Source organism: Thamnophis sirtalis, unplaced genomic scaffold (assembly GCF_051295495.1).
Source record: "Thamnophis sirtalis isolate CommonGarterSnake01/CBP01778 unplaced genomic scaffold, rThaSir2_p1.2 scaffold_5, whole genome shotgun sequence".
NCBI lineage: Eukaryota > Metazoa > Chordata > Lepidosauria > Squamata > Natricidae > Thamnophis > Thamnophis sirtalis.
In genome coordinates, this window is record NW_028261385.1 from 133,716,732 (window position 1) to 133,732,728 (window position 15,997).

The 15,997-nt window shown below is 38.7% G+C and overlaps 1 protein-coding gene across 2 annotated transcripts in view; it reads right to left on the reverse strand.

The window, feature by feature from the left end:
* The window catches only part of KLHL29 (kelch like family member 29), a 445,288-nt gene that overhangs the window by 358,314 nt on the left and 70,977 nt on the right, over positions 1–15,997 (reverse strand). The window contains exon 2 of one of the 2 annotated variants that reach the window (XM_087716962.1): positions 5,094–5,196. The exons of the other annotated variant lie outside the window; for it this stretch is intronic. The gene's annotated coding sequence lies outside the window, so the exon portion shown is untranslated. The remainder of the gene's footprint in view (positions 1–5,093; positions 5,197–15,997) is intronic. 2 annotated transcript variants of the gene reach the window in all.

The following is a 15,997-nucleotide window of genomic DNA, read 5'->3' on the forward strand; positions in this document are numbered from 1 at the left end:
ACATACATTATCCCCTCCCCAAATTATTCCAAAACACAAAAACAACACAAACAAAAATACCATGTGCCTGCAATCCCACCTTCCAACCAAAGTCCACCCTCATCCTGGCAAAGAGAGAAGATGTGATTTTGATTGGATGGCAATTCCAAAAAGTTAAGGGCTGCCACCAGGAATGTGACAATTCTGGAGGGATGAGAGCTGGAGGACACTGAACCTATTTCATTTAAGCTGAATGGGCAGATGAATACAGGAGGAGATGTTCCCTAAGATCACCTGGTTCAAAGTCACATAGGCAATCAACAACTGCTGGCAATTTGTAGGGGGTGGGGGGGGGACCCAAACCAACTCCCTACCATTGAAGATAGGATGATGAGGGGCCTTTCTGAACACCTACTTAAAATAATTTACTACATTAAATACGTTAATATTATGCCTACCTCTTAACATATTTTCTTTTTAAAAAAAAATGATTCCAGACAGAGGTACCACATAAATACCAGTATTAGTGGAGAGAGAACTACATTTTGAATGCATGTTAAATTTGTGTGAATTAAGCCAAAACAAGAAAAAAAGAAAACTTAAAGACATTCAGGGGAATAATAGGGTATTTGATAATGTGTATAAAGTAAATATAATGTATAATATAATTTCTGAGTCCTATCTCTAGGCACTTCTCTTAGATATGTCAAAGTGATTCATGCTTTGCTATTAATCTCAGTTTGTTTTATTTGTATTAAAAGTTATTCCGGTAATATGGGAAAAGCCTGCCACTATTTGAAATAAAGCATGCAGGCATTCTGTCTTTTAAAACTATATTATAGTCTCCATTACACTTTATCTCTGGTTGCCAGAAAATCAACTCTAAATTCAGGGCTGAGGAAAGAGGGAAATGTATTCCCTTATAATAAAATTAAAAAAGACACTGAGCAATAATGTTTCCTTTAATATATATTTAATTGAAATCATTTATCATTGGGAGTTTTTCAGCATAAATAAAAAATCTCTGCCAAATAAGATACATAAAGTATTTCTATGATAGAATGATGCATCTTTCTGAAATTGGTTTAATACAGTTCCATGTGTGTATATCAAGCAGCTCACAAAAAAGAAGAAAAAACAATTAAGTCATCAACATTTATCTGACCACGAAAAGTCTGTGAGATGTGAGTGATTACCTGGAGTCTTCTCCAACCAGGTAAGCCAAAAGGAAGCAACTACATAAACTCTCAGGACTTGGATCTTAACTTAAATTTATACAGGTTCAGTTTGTGTTCGAAGAAGTGTTCAATTAAAAACCTTTAGTATCCAAATTTATGCAAAACCAAAATTTGGTTGTAGCTTGTACAAGAGTGCTATACACATAGTCCATAGACCTGGATATCTTCGGGACCGTCTTCTGCCACATACCTCCCAGCGTCTGATAAGATCTCACAGGATGGGCCTTCTCCGGGTGCCGTCAACTAGACAATGTCGTTTGGCGGCTCCTCGGGGGAGGGCCTTCTCTGTAGCTGCTCCGGCCCTATGGAACGATCTACCCCCAGAGATCCGGACCCTCCCCACTCTCGCGGCCTTCCGAAAGTCTATTAAGACCCGGCTTTTCCGGCAGGCCTGGGGCTGTTGACCTCTTGAATGAGGTCCAGCCCCACTAAGGTTGAGTGCATGTTGTGTTTTTTAACTTGCCTTGTTTTCTACTTTTTAAACTTTTTAGTGTTCTTTTAAATTGTTTTTTATGTAAGCCGCCCGGAGTCCTTCGGGATTGGGCGGCATATAAATTTATTAAACATTAAACATTAAAACATAGTCAAACCATACCTGGCTTAGAAACTTGGGTACCCACATTTGCCTTTTTTGGATGTTTCTTCCCATCCAGTAAACTCTAGCAGGGTTGGCTTACTCTTAATCTTTAATAAACCACTCTTCCTGGAAGAGCCACATAAATGATCATTTTTTGGGACTGTCCCTGCTCCTCTTTAGCAGCATTTCCCCAAAGGGTACATAATTGTAAATGGGCAGCTCCTTTGCAAAGTGTTGAAAACCTGTGATCTTTCTGAGAAACTCTCCAGGTACCTCATGTCCACGTACAGGTAGTCCTCGATTTGCAGCCATTTGTTTACCACCTGTTTCAAAGTTATAATAGCACTGAAAAAAGTGACTTACAACCAGTGCTCAACTTGCAACTGTTGCATTATCCCCACGGTCAGATGATCAAAATTTGAGTGTGGCAACTAGCATATATTTACGATGGTTGCAATGTCCGCCGGTCATGTGGTTACCTTTTGTGATCTTCCCTGCCAGCTTCTGATAAGCAAAGTCAAGGGGGAAAACCAGATTCGCTTAACAACCAAGTGATTCACTTAAAAATTAAAGTGATGTACTTAAACAGGTCACAGCAAAACAGGTCATAAAATCAGGCATGATTCAATTAGCAACCACCTTGATTAGCAACCAAAATTCTGGTCCTAATTGTGTTTTTAAGTCAAGGATCACCTTTAATGGGTTTATTGTTTCCCCATTGTTGGTTTTTGTAAATTATATTGTTTTGCTACTATTTCTGAGCTAGAAAAAGACAGTTTGGTTTCATAAGCAGCTCAATCCTAGTCCAAGATTATTTTTAGGATTCTTTTTCAAATATCAACAATATAAAACAGAAAAAATGAAAAAAAAACACCCTCATTCAAGCAGCTAACTAATCAGATATTTTTACACTGAGAACAGAGGTTAAATGAAAAAAAATGCAAACTCCTCTGAAAGTAAGAAATGAAACTCACTCTTATTTTCTACAAAACAATTATGTATCAGAATAAATGGCTATATAGGAAAAAAGGGGAAAAAACTTTACGATTCAATTTTTAAACATTTAAAATCTGAAAGTAAGAAAATGAAACTCACTCTTATTTTCTACAAAACAATTATGTATCAGAATAAATGCCTATATAGGAAAAAAAAGGAAAGAAGCTTTACGATTCAATTTTTAAATATTTAAAATCATAGTAATTCTATGTTCTTGAATGACTATGCTATATTCATTACTAGCTGGATACCCGTGCTTCGCAACAGAACTATGATCAGGAAATGCAGGAGAAATTCGGTTCACAATCCGTTGGTTCAGTGGTGGTCGGTGATTGAAAGACATAAGGGAATATCGCTCCTGCCTCCTTGAGTCCAGAAGCAGTTCCATACAGTAGGTGGAAGGCGTAGACATTTTGGTGAGATACCCACGTTTAGTACTGTAAGGAGCCCCAGACCGCTCCTGAGTGAAGGAGTGGAATGTCTACCAGTTTGAACTGAGGTAATGGAATGTGAGGCAACTGGCAGTTGGAACAGAGTTCTTTTCAGGTGGGGAGGGGGAGTAGGACTCCTTAGCATCTGAGCATGTTAATACTTTATAAGGAATACTAATGATCTGATGGTCATTTCAAAAAATCCTTTATTAGCAAGCACCTAGAAGTCAAGAGGAACATACGTGCCAATTTTGTGATGATGCGTGAGTGGTATTTCGCTTTTATATATATATAGATGATTTTTTTTGTGTTTTTGTATGCAGTTTTTGTGAATGATGTTGGCTTGTAAACAGTACTGTGCTCCTAACATCTGTTAAATTCCAGAACTTAACTCTATGAGATCAAGGCATCCACGGAACCTTAAGAAACTCACTTTTAATTTTAAAACAACATTTTAGACTTTTAAAAATAAAGGACCTAATTTTGTTGTAAGAAACTAAGAGCTTTTAAAAAATATATGAATTTGAATCACAACCAAGTAAGAACCCCACACACATCCAGAAGTGGAAAAATAAATTCCGACACTGTTATTTTCAAAGTTAGGGGTCTTGATATAACTTTTTTTTTAAAAAAAAAATTCTGATGCATTTTGCTTGCTAAATTGAGTAGCCAATGAAGGGATTCACTGTTGGGGCTCTCCTGCAATAAGCTTTTAATAACCTCATTAATTCAATTTAACAGTGTGCAAGCCTGTAATACTGCAACGGAAGTTTCACTTCTAGCTTATTCCCTGCCCCATATAACCTTCCTGAGGTAATAGGCTAAAGTTATTAAAAACAACAGCATCATAGCTTAACTTCTAATACTTGTTTCTATTACAGTCCATAGATATCGAAAAAGAAATGAGGGACACATTTCTGCTCCCTATCAAAAGTTATTTTGATCATCCTTTACATTTTATTAAGACTGTTTCTCTGTGCTGTAGTATCTATACGGTGTCTCTGAATGTTAAAACAAAAATATTCACCCCGCTAGAGAGCGCAAAGACATTTAGAAATAACCACCAGGATTAAAAATCATAGCAGGCAAATGTTATCAATCCAAAGCAAATTCCAAGTCAACTGCTGAAAAAGTGGGCAGTACAGTTTAAATCAGTTTTTATACAGTACAAGACATCAACATTAATGCAAGCGTGGGTTTTTCTCTCTTTTTTTCTGAGCCTCAAAGGACATCGGAATCAGCTATCAGAAAAACAAAAACGCAACAGACAAAACAGGGGAGATTTGCCCTATCAGCACAAGTTGTTCTTTATTACGATGCTGTGAGAACATGACTTTCAGAACAGCTAATCTGAACTCTGAGAAATCTCAGACTTGGTTCTAACTGCTGAAATATGACAAAATTTAAAACCCAGGACCAAAAACGAATTGAGAATTTAGTTTTGTATTTTTTTTAAACATTAGAGAGGCAGGCTATTGCTATATACCAGGTTCCATGTCTATTAAATAGTTCCTAAAGACTACTCCACAGAAAAAGCACAATGAACAAAAAGTTTGGAATTGGTAATAATCTCTGGGCATTGTTTTAAAGTGTTTCAATAAAAAACTGACCTTGGTATCACCATGCAGTAACCCATTCAACTGCAGCAGCTTGACAAAAAAAATTAGCAGTATATGTGCCTGTATGTTTCTCCATTCTACCAGATATTGCAGGTCACTCCCAAAATAGCTTCACATGTAATAACCTCGAGAGAGGCTGGTAAACTAATACAGATTATAAACAGTCACAAATTAGGAAACTGACACCAGTTCACAGGCTCACGTACAACAGCACATAGTACACGGGCATGTTTAAAGTGCACTAAAAGCTTACCTTATACTTTCCAGAATCTGTTTTTAATTCAGTATCTTGTAAATGAATGTAGCCCCAAGACTCTTGTCATTTAAAGAAGATGCTATTTGTGAAACCAGATCACCTGAAAATGAAGAAAGAAATCAGCTAAATGGTTTTCTGAAGTTAAGAATTTTACTTAGACCTAAATCCATCCAAAGTACTGTATAAATGAATCAGTGGTGGGTTCCTGATCCTGTTGCAACCGATACGGTGCACACTCGCAGCACATGCGCGCATGAGTACTTATCCCCCGCGACGCTCCAGCTGCTCGGTGGAGTATCGCGCAGGCACCGTACGCTCCGTACACGTGCACGGAAGCCCTGATCGGCTCAAATACAGGTAAGGAGGGCAAGTGGGCCCTCCGGAGCACCATACCGGAATGGTACTTGATGCTCCCAGCAGGCACTGGTACACCCGTACCAGGGCGTACCAGTCATATCCCATCACTGAAATGAATGCTGGCTTTTTACAAATCATAAATAAAAATCATGCAAAGAACTTTGGTTGCTTCCTGGATGGTTTGAAAAATCCATCATATCAATATAAATCTATTGTATGGAAAAACTTAACATGTCGTTGAAAAATAGCCCAGTCTTCTCATATAGTATTTGTTGCAATTTTTATTTAATGATTCCTTTAAATTTAGATATTTGATATCAGATAGGACAAAATGTATTTTAAAAAATCAATTAATTCTGTTAAATAGATAAATAAGTCTTTTTCTATGTCTCGGTAAGAAGTATTTGCAGTATTATAAACAATGGGGAGATTCTAGGCAATTGCTGAGGATTGTATGATTTTGTTTTTTTTTAAAATAAAAAACACACAAAATGAGTGCGCTTGTGTTTGTGTACCTATGGCTATCTAATTATCTAACACTTTATCAGGGTTGGTACTCACAGAAGAAAGTTGAAATGGACAGTTTCTATCCTTGGCCTATCTTGGATGTAATAAATGTGAAAATAATCCTTATCGCAACTATGACATGTAATTCTACAAAATGAACTGCTGGCAATGCCTAGGAATCTATTTTTTTATCTTTTAAAGTGATTGTAACGCTATATATTGATTTTGCATTTTTACTACAACACACTTTGGTTCTGTATAACAAAGATTTTAGGGAAGCAAAGAATAGTGTCTAGGAAACAATTGGTTCATTGCTGGGAGAAAGTGGCAAGAAGGTGACAAGCAACAGGGAGAAAGCAGAACTATTTAACTCATTATTTGCATCTGTCTTTACACAAAGGGATAAAACAGTCCAACCTATCAAAAACAGCACCACAAAAATCAGATTAGGAAGGCAAGTTGAAATAGGGAAGAAAATGGTAAGTGAGCACCTGTCTACCCTAGACGAGGTCAAATCACCAGGACCGGATGGATTATACCCCAGGGTTCTGAAGGAACTGGCAGATGAGATCTCAGAACCACTGAACTACCGTATTTTTCGGAGTATAAGATGCACGGGAGTATAAGACGCACCAAGGTTTTGAAGAGGCAATTTAAAAAAAAAAAGTAGGTAGGTGGGTAGAAGGATACTGAGGGAGAGAAAGAGAGAGAAATACAGTAAGTAGGTAGGGAGAGAGAGTAGGTAGGTAGGTAGGTAGATAAAGGGATAGAGAGAGAGAGATAAATAGAGTGAGATAGAGAGAGAGAGAAATACAGTAGGTAGGTAGGGAGAGAGAATGTAGGTAGGTAGGTAAAGGGATAGAGAGAGAAATAGAAAGGGATAGAGAGAAATACAGTAGGTAGATAGGGAGAGAGAGAGTGTGTGTAGGTAAGTAGGTAGGTAGAGGGATAGATAGAAATAGAGAGAGAGAAATGCAGTAGATAGGTAGGGAGAGAGAGAGAGTAGTTAGGTAGGTAGGTAAGTAGATAAAGGGAGAGAGAGAGAGAGAGAGAGAGAGAGAGAGAGAGAGAGAGAGAGAGAGAGAGAGAGAGAAATACAGAAGGTAGGTAGGGAGAGAGAGAGTGTGTAGGTAGGTAGGAAGGTAGAGGGATAGAGTGAGAGAAATAGAGATAGAGAGAAATACAGTAGATAGGTAGGCGTTTCTGCTGGCACAGCACTTGATCAATGTAATTCTCATCAATCAGTTAAAGAGCTTTCCAAAAGGAAAAAAAGTTTTTGCACTCTGCAAACCTCCCATTTTTTAAAGGCATGAATAGCCTTGGGGAGCTTGCAGAGTGCTCCTGGGGGGGGGAGACAAAAACGAGCAAAACAGGCCCATTTTTCACGAAAACAGGCCCATTTTTTGTCAAAAAAAATTGCATGCATAGCCTTATGGAAGCTTATAGAGTGCTGCTGGGGGCTGGGGAGGGGGCAAAAACAGGCCCATTTTTTGCTCATTTCTGCCCTCCCCAGCCCCCAGGAACTCTCTGAAAGCCTCCATAAGAATATGCACGGCCATTTTGGTGAAGGGGCGGAGCTTCGGGAGGAATAAAATGCTGTATTCGGTGTATAAGACGCACCCAGATTTTCAGCCTCTTTTTTGAGGAAAAAGGGTGCGTCTTATACTCCGAATAATACGATATATCTTTCAGATATCCTGAAGCACCGGGAAACTGCTAGAGGACTGGAAAAGAGCTGATGTGGTTCCCATCTTCAAAAAAGGGGAAAAAATAGATCCAGGAAACTACAGACCTATCAGCCTGATCTCAATACCAGGAAATATTTTGGAAAAGATAACCAAGCAACAAATTAGCAAACACCTAGAAGTAAACAAAGTAATAGCCAAAAGCCAACATGGGTTTGTCAAAAACAGATCATGCCAGACTAATTTTATTGCATTCTTTGACAAAGTGACAAAATTAGTGGACCAGAGGAATGCCGTCGATATAGTTTACTTGGACTTCAGTAAGGCATTTGATAAGATACACCATAACCTACTACTAGATAAAGTAGAAGAATGTGGGTTGGACAGCATCACCACCAGATGGATTCGTAACTGGCTGACCAACCACACTCAACGTGTAGTCCTCAATGGAACTGCATTTACATGGAGGGAAATATGCAGTGGAGTACCCCAAGGCTCTGTTTTAGGCCCAGCACTCTTCAACATCTTCATCAACGATTTGGATGAGGGAATAAATGGGGAACTCGTCAAATTTGCAGATGACACCAAACTGGCAGGAATAGCCAACACTCCAGAAGATAGGCTCAAGGTACAGAAGGATCTTGACAAACTTGAACATTGGGCACTATCTAATAAAATGAAATTCAATGGTGAAAAGAGTAAGGTTCTACATTTAGGCAAGAAAAACGAAATGCACAGGTACAGTATAGGTGGTACCTTGCTCAATACTAGTAACTGTGTGAGGGATCTTGGACTCCTGGTGGACAACCATTTAAATATGAGCCAGCAGTGTGAAGCAGCTGCCAAAAAAGCCAACACAGTTCTAGGCTACATAAACAGAGGGTTAGAATCAAGATCACATGAAGTGTTAATACCACTTATAATGCCTTGGTAAGGCCACACTTGGAATACTGTATTCCGTTTTGGTCGCCAAGATGTAGAAAAGATGTGGAGACTCTAGAAAGAGTCCAGAGAAGGGCAACAAAGATCATTAGGGGACTGGAGCCTAAAACATGAAGAACGGTTGCAGGAACTGGGTATGTCTAGTTTAATGAAAAGAAGGACCAGGGGAGACATGATAGCAGTGTTCCAATATCTCAGAGGTTGCCACAAAGAAGAGGGAGTCAAACTATTCTCCAAGGCACCTGAGGGTAGAAAAAGAAGCAATGGGTGGAAACTAATCAAGGAGAGAAGCAACTTAGAACTAAGGAGAAATTTCCTGACAGTTAGAACAATTAATCAGTGGAACAGAAATTGCCTCCAGAAGTTGTGAATGCCTCAACATTGGAAATCTTTAAGAAGATGTTGGATAGCCATTTGTCTGAAACGGTATAGCGTTTCCTGACTAGGCAGGGGTTGGACTAGAAGACCTCCAAGTTCCCTTCCAATTCTGCTATTGTATTCTATTGTATTGTCAAATTAAATGAGTTACAGCTATTTAATTCTAGAAACTTTGAGATGTGTCACGGTTTATCTTCTTCCTGTAAGAACAGATGAAGAAAACAAAATCCACATGTTGTTTGGCACAAACACAAACTCCCTCCGCTCCAATAAGTAATGTGGGAGACTGTTCCATCTTGTTATGTGTTCAAGTAACTTTTTCTACAAAAACAGTATGCTGTATATGCCTAAAGTCACACACAACACTGTTACATTTGACAATGTAGAAAGCCAGTCTCGCTGTCTTTGTACTTTGCGTAGAAAGCAAATTTCACTACCATATTATAAAAATAGTGCTTTGTTCTTTAATTCCATCAGACTCACACACATATTAATATTTCATAAAATACAATACCATGCAACCGTTTAAATAGCCATTAAAGACAACACTTGCACAGTAAGAAAGTAATTCAAGCAGATTCTGGGTGAGAAGCAAATCAAAATTATTTAGAGCCATTAAGTCATTTTTTTAGAGGTGTAGATGTTAACCTCTTCTAAGAGAGTCCTGTGACACTTTACTGTGACTTTATAGTGACTTTATTGTAGTAGATGCTTTTGTTTGCTGGAGTCTTCTTTGTCAGAAAGAGCAGCCAGAAAATAAGGCATCAGAAAAACACCTAACAATAAAAGTGGTTTTACCTCACAATCTGCTTATAGCACTGTTTTTCCAAGGCCCAACTTGGAAAATAATTTAGTCACTTTTCAGCATTTTACTACAATTTCCCCATGCAGCATCCTAAGGCTAAAAACTAAAAACTAAAATAAATAACGGTTATATTGGTAATTGCTCATTCTCGTGCAATACTTCTTCTATAGCATTTTTAAAATTATAACTTTGCTACATGTTTCTTGTACATTGTTCGACAAGTAATCAAATGTCAATTTAAGAATAAGACACGCAGACATCTTAAATCCTTATTCTTTTTAGGATTTAGTAAGAAAAAATATTCTTATGGGAAAAGGAACACCTGAACTATTTTGTGAATTGTACAACTACAATTGGGACCAGAATTTATGTTGCTAAGCAAGACAGTTGTTAGTGAGTCACACCTGATTTTATAACTTTTTTTGCCATGGTTCAGGAAATCACTACAATTTAGGTTGCATATGGAGTCATTAAGTGAATCCAACTTCCCCTACTGAGTTTGGCTGTCAGAACCCCAGTTGGGAAGGTCATAAATGAAGTTCACCAAACCCTGGAACAAAGCCACTGAGGTAAATACATGCTGGTTTGCCAAGCACCAGAATTTTGATCACGTGGGGATGCTACAATGGTTATAAGTGTGAGTAGCAGTTGTTCATTTCTTTTTTCACTGCTGTTGTAACATCAAACTGTCACTAAATGAATGGTTGTAAGTTGAGAACTACCTGTACTATCCTGAACAAGTAGAGACTGAAATTAAAAGTATCCGATATTACTACTTCCATCACAATATTCAATACTAGCAATAGCAATAGCAATAGCAGTTAGACTTATATACCGCTTCATAGGGCTTTCAGCCCTCTCTAAGCGGTTTACAGAGTCAGCATATCGCCCCCAACAACAATCTGGGTCCTCATTTTACCCACCTCGGAAGGATGGAAGGCTGAGTCAACCCTGAGCCAGTGAGATTTGAACAGCCGAACTGCAGAACTGCAGTCAGCTGAAGTAGCCTGCAGTGCTGCATTTAACCACTGTGCCACCTCGGCTCTCTATTGTTCAAGTAATATGGAAATGTCACGCTGTAGTACTTTCTGCTCTAATCAAGAGTTATTTTACATCTTACAAAGGAGTAGGGTAAAAAACCAAATACATGTAATATGTACATGAAGCATAATAAGAGCCTCTAACACAGGGGTCTCCAACCCCATGGGCCGTGGCCCACTACAAGGCCGTGGCCTATTCGGAACCAGGCTGTAAGAGAGGCAGGTCAATGTGCATACGTACACAGTTCAACTTGCATGAGTGGCGGGCCAGCACACACAATCATGCGCAACTCCACTTGCAGTCGAGCTGCATAGCATATGGGTGCGCAATGGCCCGCCACTGGCCTGGTGTGGTTCCCCTCTCACCCCCCAGCTGGGTCGCCAAGCCACAAAGATTGGAGGCAGCTGCTCTAATACAATAATGCTTATTGTACCAACATGCAATTTTTTTTTCACTAACAGTTTTTTTTTTCATTCAAAGTGCTTTGGATCAAGCTCCTATTGTTTAAAAAATTAGAATGTATACCCAAGAATATAGATCAATTTTATATTTAGTTCATGTAGGTCTATTAAACTAATATCAGAAAAGATCGTTTAATATTTATGTATCAAGAGTTTAAAGATTCTACTTACTTAAAGAAAAAAGGTTTTATTTTTTAAAAAAGTCTTTACTTTTTAAAAGAAGCCCACAGGAAATACTCTTAAGTTTTAATTATAAATGATGCAGTGATCTCATTACACAATTAATTATGTCAGGCACCTTTTCAATGAAACAGTATCATTTTTGAAAATAATTTTGATTAAATAAGAGTGCTGTTAATATTTCACTTAATATAACCCAATGTATTGATCAAATTTGTATAGCTGCTCATCTCACTAAAAATTGACAGATAACTATCGGAGAAAAAACATAAATATAAAAGATATTAAAAAAATAAAGGAATTGCATTAAGAAATAAATAGTATAAAAAACAAATATACAAACCCCAGACAAAAAGAGGATAAAAATAGCCAGCTCAACAATGGAGTCATGTAAGCAAATCTCCGATTCCTTGGCGTGATAACATAAACCAAGTCTTAAGAGCTTTGCAAAATAACAAAAGGATGGAGCTAATGTAATTTTCTTCTGCCAACCTAGCAGTTTGAAAGCATGTAAAAATGCAAATACAAAAATGGGAACCATCTTTGGTGGGAAGGTTAACAGCATTCTGTGCGCCTTCAACATTTAGTCATGCTGGCCACATGACCACAGAGACATCTTTTAATAGTGCTGGCTCTTCGGCTTTGAAATGCAGATGAGCACCGCCCCCTAGAGTCGGGAACAACTAGCACATATATGCGAGGGAAACCTTTACCTTTACTTTAATCTAATTTTGGGAGGAAAAGTGTTCTATAAGGAGGGTGCCACAGCAGAGAAGGCCTGTTTCTTGGGACTCACCAATTGTAGATCCCAGCTGATGGTATTTGCAACATGGTTCCTCTGCCAGCTTTAACGGAGTGGGCTGATATAACTGGGGAGACCCGTCTCATGCAATGAAGGCTTTTTAAGTGTTAAATGTGTTATGTGTTAAGTGTTATGTGTTTTTTTTTCTTATATTTTTTGTAAGCCGCCCGGAGTCCTTCGGGATTGGGCAGCATATAAATATATTTAATAATAATAATATTTAATATATAAATAAATCTAGCACTTGGATCAAGAAGCAAACTGGCAACTAGTACATCTCACAGAGCAGAGGTATAATACAGAGGCAGACTGTACCTTCTGGATATTCTTCAAGGGCAACCTTATGCAGAGTGTATTGCAGTAGTCCAATTTGGTTGTATTCTGCTGCATCTATCTATCTATCAATGATGCAAACCTAGGTAGCACATTAGCCACATCTATTCTCAAAACCAAAGAGATTACACTATGGGAGGCAAACAGAGGCAGAGGAGAGAAAGGCAGCCTCAAGTCCCATTCACATGATATTGAACACCACCCACTGAGCTCTTGTTTGTCGAATACTTTTACCTCCTACACAGGCTAAAGTCAGCTGAGAAATATTTTCAAGTGGAGAATTATAATTATTGTCCAAAAATGTTCTTGTTTCTAAAAGCAGTATGTGACAAATCCCTTTCTATGGATCATTCAGAGAAAACAATGTATGGATTATGTGCATGACCATAAATTCTAATACATACAGAAAATTTGTATGATAGCGGGGTTACTTTATCACCCAGCACTCAGTTCATAATTCATTACGCGTTTCCTAAAGCTGTGCTAAAGATATTTTTAGATGACTGACTTAAAATGAGAGAAAACAGTTAATTGCTTTTTTTTCATTTTTTTTTAAAAATCCAAAACACACCATCGAGAGAAAATTTACAGCAATAAATCAAAAGCATAGAAACATAGGTCTAAATGAAATAGCTGGATGAAAAATTAAATATTAGGAAATGTGGTTGTTTTCAGACACAGAGCCGCCAGCACTTCACATTATTGCACATTATCTATTTATGAGTAGCTTTACGTTTATTGAGCCTAGAGAAAACCCAGGACATATATATATATATTGCTGGTAGGAGTTGGAGGTATAGAGGTTTGCAAACCACTGAATACAGACATAGCTGCCAATATCTTTGTTAATGTAGGAGTTTGTTTCAGGTTCAACAGGCAGAGATCTGGAAATGCTATTTCATTCAAGCTGTTACGTTTTGGAAATACGGTTGTGAACTGGCAAAGAAAAGCAAGGATTTCAAATGCTGAAGGTCTGGCATGAAGGGAAAAACCATCACCTGCACAAGTTCACACTGTCCTAGTCGCCTATTTAATCAACCTGTGACATCAGACTATAAATAAGTGTTCATCTGACTACATCTTCCTCTACATTAAACATTTCTTCTACACGAAGGGCATAATCTCCCTGCACAATTCTATCAGGTCAATGTCAATATTTTTAAGTCATACACATCAAAAGATATTTGCTTTCTAGCAAGAACCAGGCAATGGATACTACAATTTTTGCCCATCTCTTAACTCTCCCAAATAATACTAAAGCATTTGTAGCACCTATGATTTCAGGCAACATTTTCCTGAACAGTACAATTTAGATGCACTGAACACCCAGTTTCAACAACCACAGCTGAATATTGCTGAATACAAGCATGCAAGCCAAGGGCAAAGTGTGGAAATCCAGTGGAAATACTGTGATAGGACAGAAATTGATTTATTAGGATATTTTCATTCCCCCAATAATCAGAATATCAGAGTTGGAAGGGACCGTGGAGGTCTTCTAGTCCAACTCCCAGCTTGAGCAGGAGACCTTACCATCTAGACAAATGGCTGTCCAAAGCCTCCAGGGATGAAACATCCACACCTTCTGAAGGCAAGCCGTTCCACTGGTTAATTGTTCTCACTGTTAGGAAGTTTTTCCTTAGTTCTGGGTTGCTGCTCTTCTTCCAACTACTGTTTCTTGTCGTGCCTTCTGATGCTCTGGAATTTGCATTTGGTGCTTTGCATTTCACTTAGTAGGAAATGCAGCCACAGGCCCAGGAGAAACAAGCCAACAGTAAATTATATTTTCCAAGTATTTGTTATTGCCCTTATGCTTTGCATAGTTTCCAGTGATATAGTTCAGCATTTTTCATCTACGTGGGAGAGCAATATTGGTAGTCCTCGCTTACTGACTGCTCGTTCAGTGAGCATTCAAAGTTATCGCGCGAGCGATTGTGGGTGCACCTCGCTTCACCCACGTAACACCTATCCTCCGCGAGCTGCGCTGGCTACCTGTCGATCTCCGGATACGCTTCAAGGTGCTACTTGCCACCTATAAAGCCCTTCATAGTAGTGGATCTGGGTACTTGAGAGACCGCCTACTGCCGATCACCTCCACACGACCCATTAGATCTCATCGTTTAGGCCTCCTCCGAGTTCCATCTGCTGGCCAATGCCGACTGGCCACCACGTGGAGGAGAGCCTTCTCGGTGGGAGCCCCGACCCAATGGAACGATCTCCCCGTGGAGCTTCGTACCCTCACCACCCTCCAGACCTTCCGCACAGCCCTTAGAACCTGGCTATCCCGTCAGGCCTGGGGCTAAAGATTGTAACCCGCCTGAATGGTATGAATGTTGCGTTTTAATCATGTACTGTCTTATATGTAAAAGTCTGTCCCCCCCCTTCCTTTGATTGTGAGCCGCCCTGAGTCCCCCCAGGGAAAAGGGCGGCATACAAATAAATAAACTATAAACTATAAACTATTATGACGGCACTGAAAAAAAGGAGATTTATGACCAGTCTTCGAACTTGCAGCCATCACAACATGCCCCCAGTCATGTGATTGCAATTGCAATTGACAACCAGTGTGCGTTTACAATGGCTGCAGCATCCCATACTCATTTAATCATCATTTGTGGCTTTCAACAGGCCAAGTCAATGGGGACACCAGAAGAAAGTTGTAAGTCACAATTATGTGACATTGCTCTTAACAATTGTGGGTGGTTTGCTAAATGATCTCAGTGGAACTAACACCGTTATCCAACATGGTCACAACGTTGCTTAGAGACAGAGTTGCTGGATCCAATTGAATTCAGTAAGTGAGGAATATCTGAAGCATTTTTTGAAGTTTGCACTTATTTCAGTGTTGTTACAGAACCTAAAAATAGCTAAGAGAGTGTTTGCCACTTAGCCAATAACATAAATTGGACAAATGAGTTATTTTCCCCTTATTCTACTCTACTGCACAACTATATAAAAATAATTCTCCACATTAATCTCTGGGACTTTCACACTGTCAGTAGAAACTTGTCTATCTGTCTTAATGCTTCTTGGGATATTTCAAGAAAGCTGCAAACTAATAAGAAGATAACTTAAAGATGATGAAAAGATTTGTGCTGCAAACCTAGTTATTTCATGCTCTCTCCAGATGCTTCTATGCCATTATAAAGGTTTTAGGATATTCTTTTTTGTTGATTGTTGTTAGCTACCCAGAGTTCATAAGTTAAAATGGCAGCCATTCACGGTGCATTTTGAAAAATAAATCAATAAGCAAAGAAAAGTTCAGTGTATTCCAGCTAGAAGGTCAGTTTAGAGGAAAGCAAGAAGTTGATAGGTTTTTCTATGCACTCCATAAGAAAACATAGGTAGTAAAAAGTGTACATTTTCTAGAACTTAGATCAGGGCTGGGCAATTAATTTTCCCAAGGGGCCACA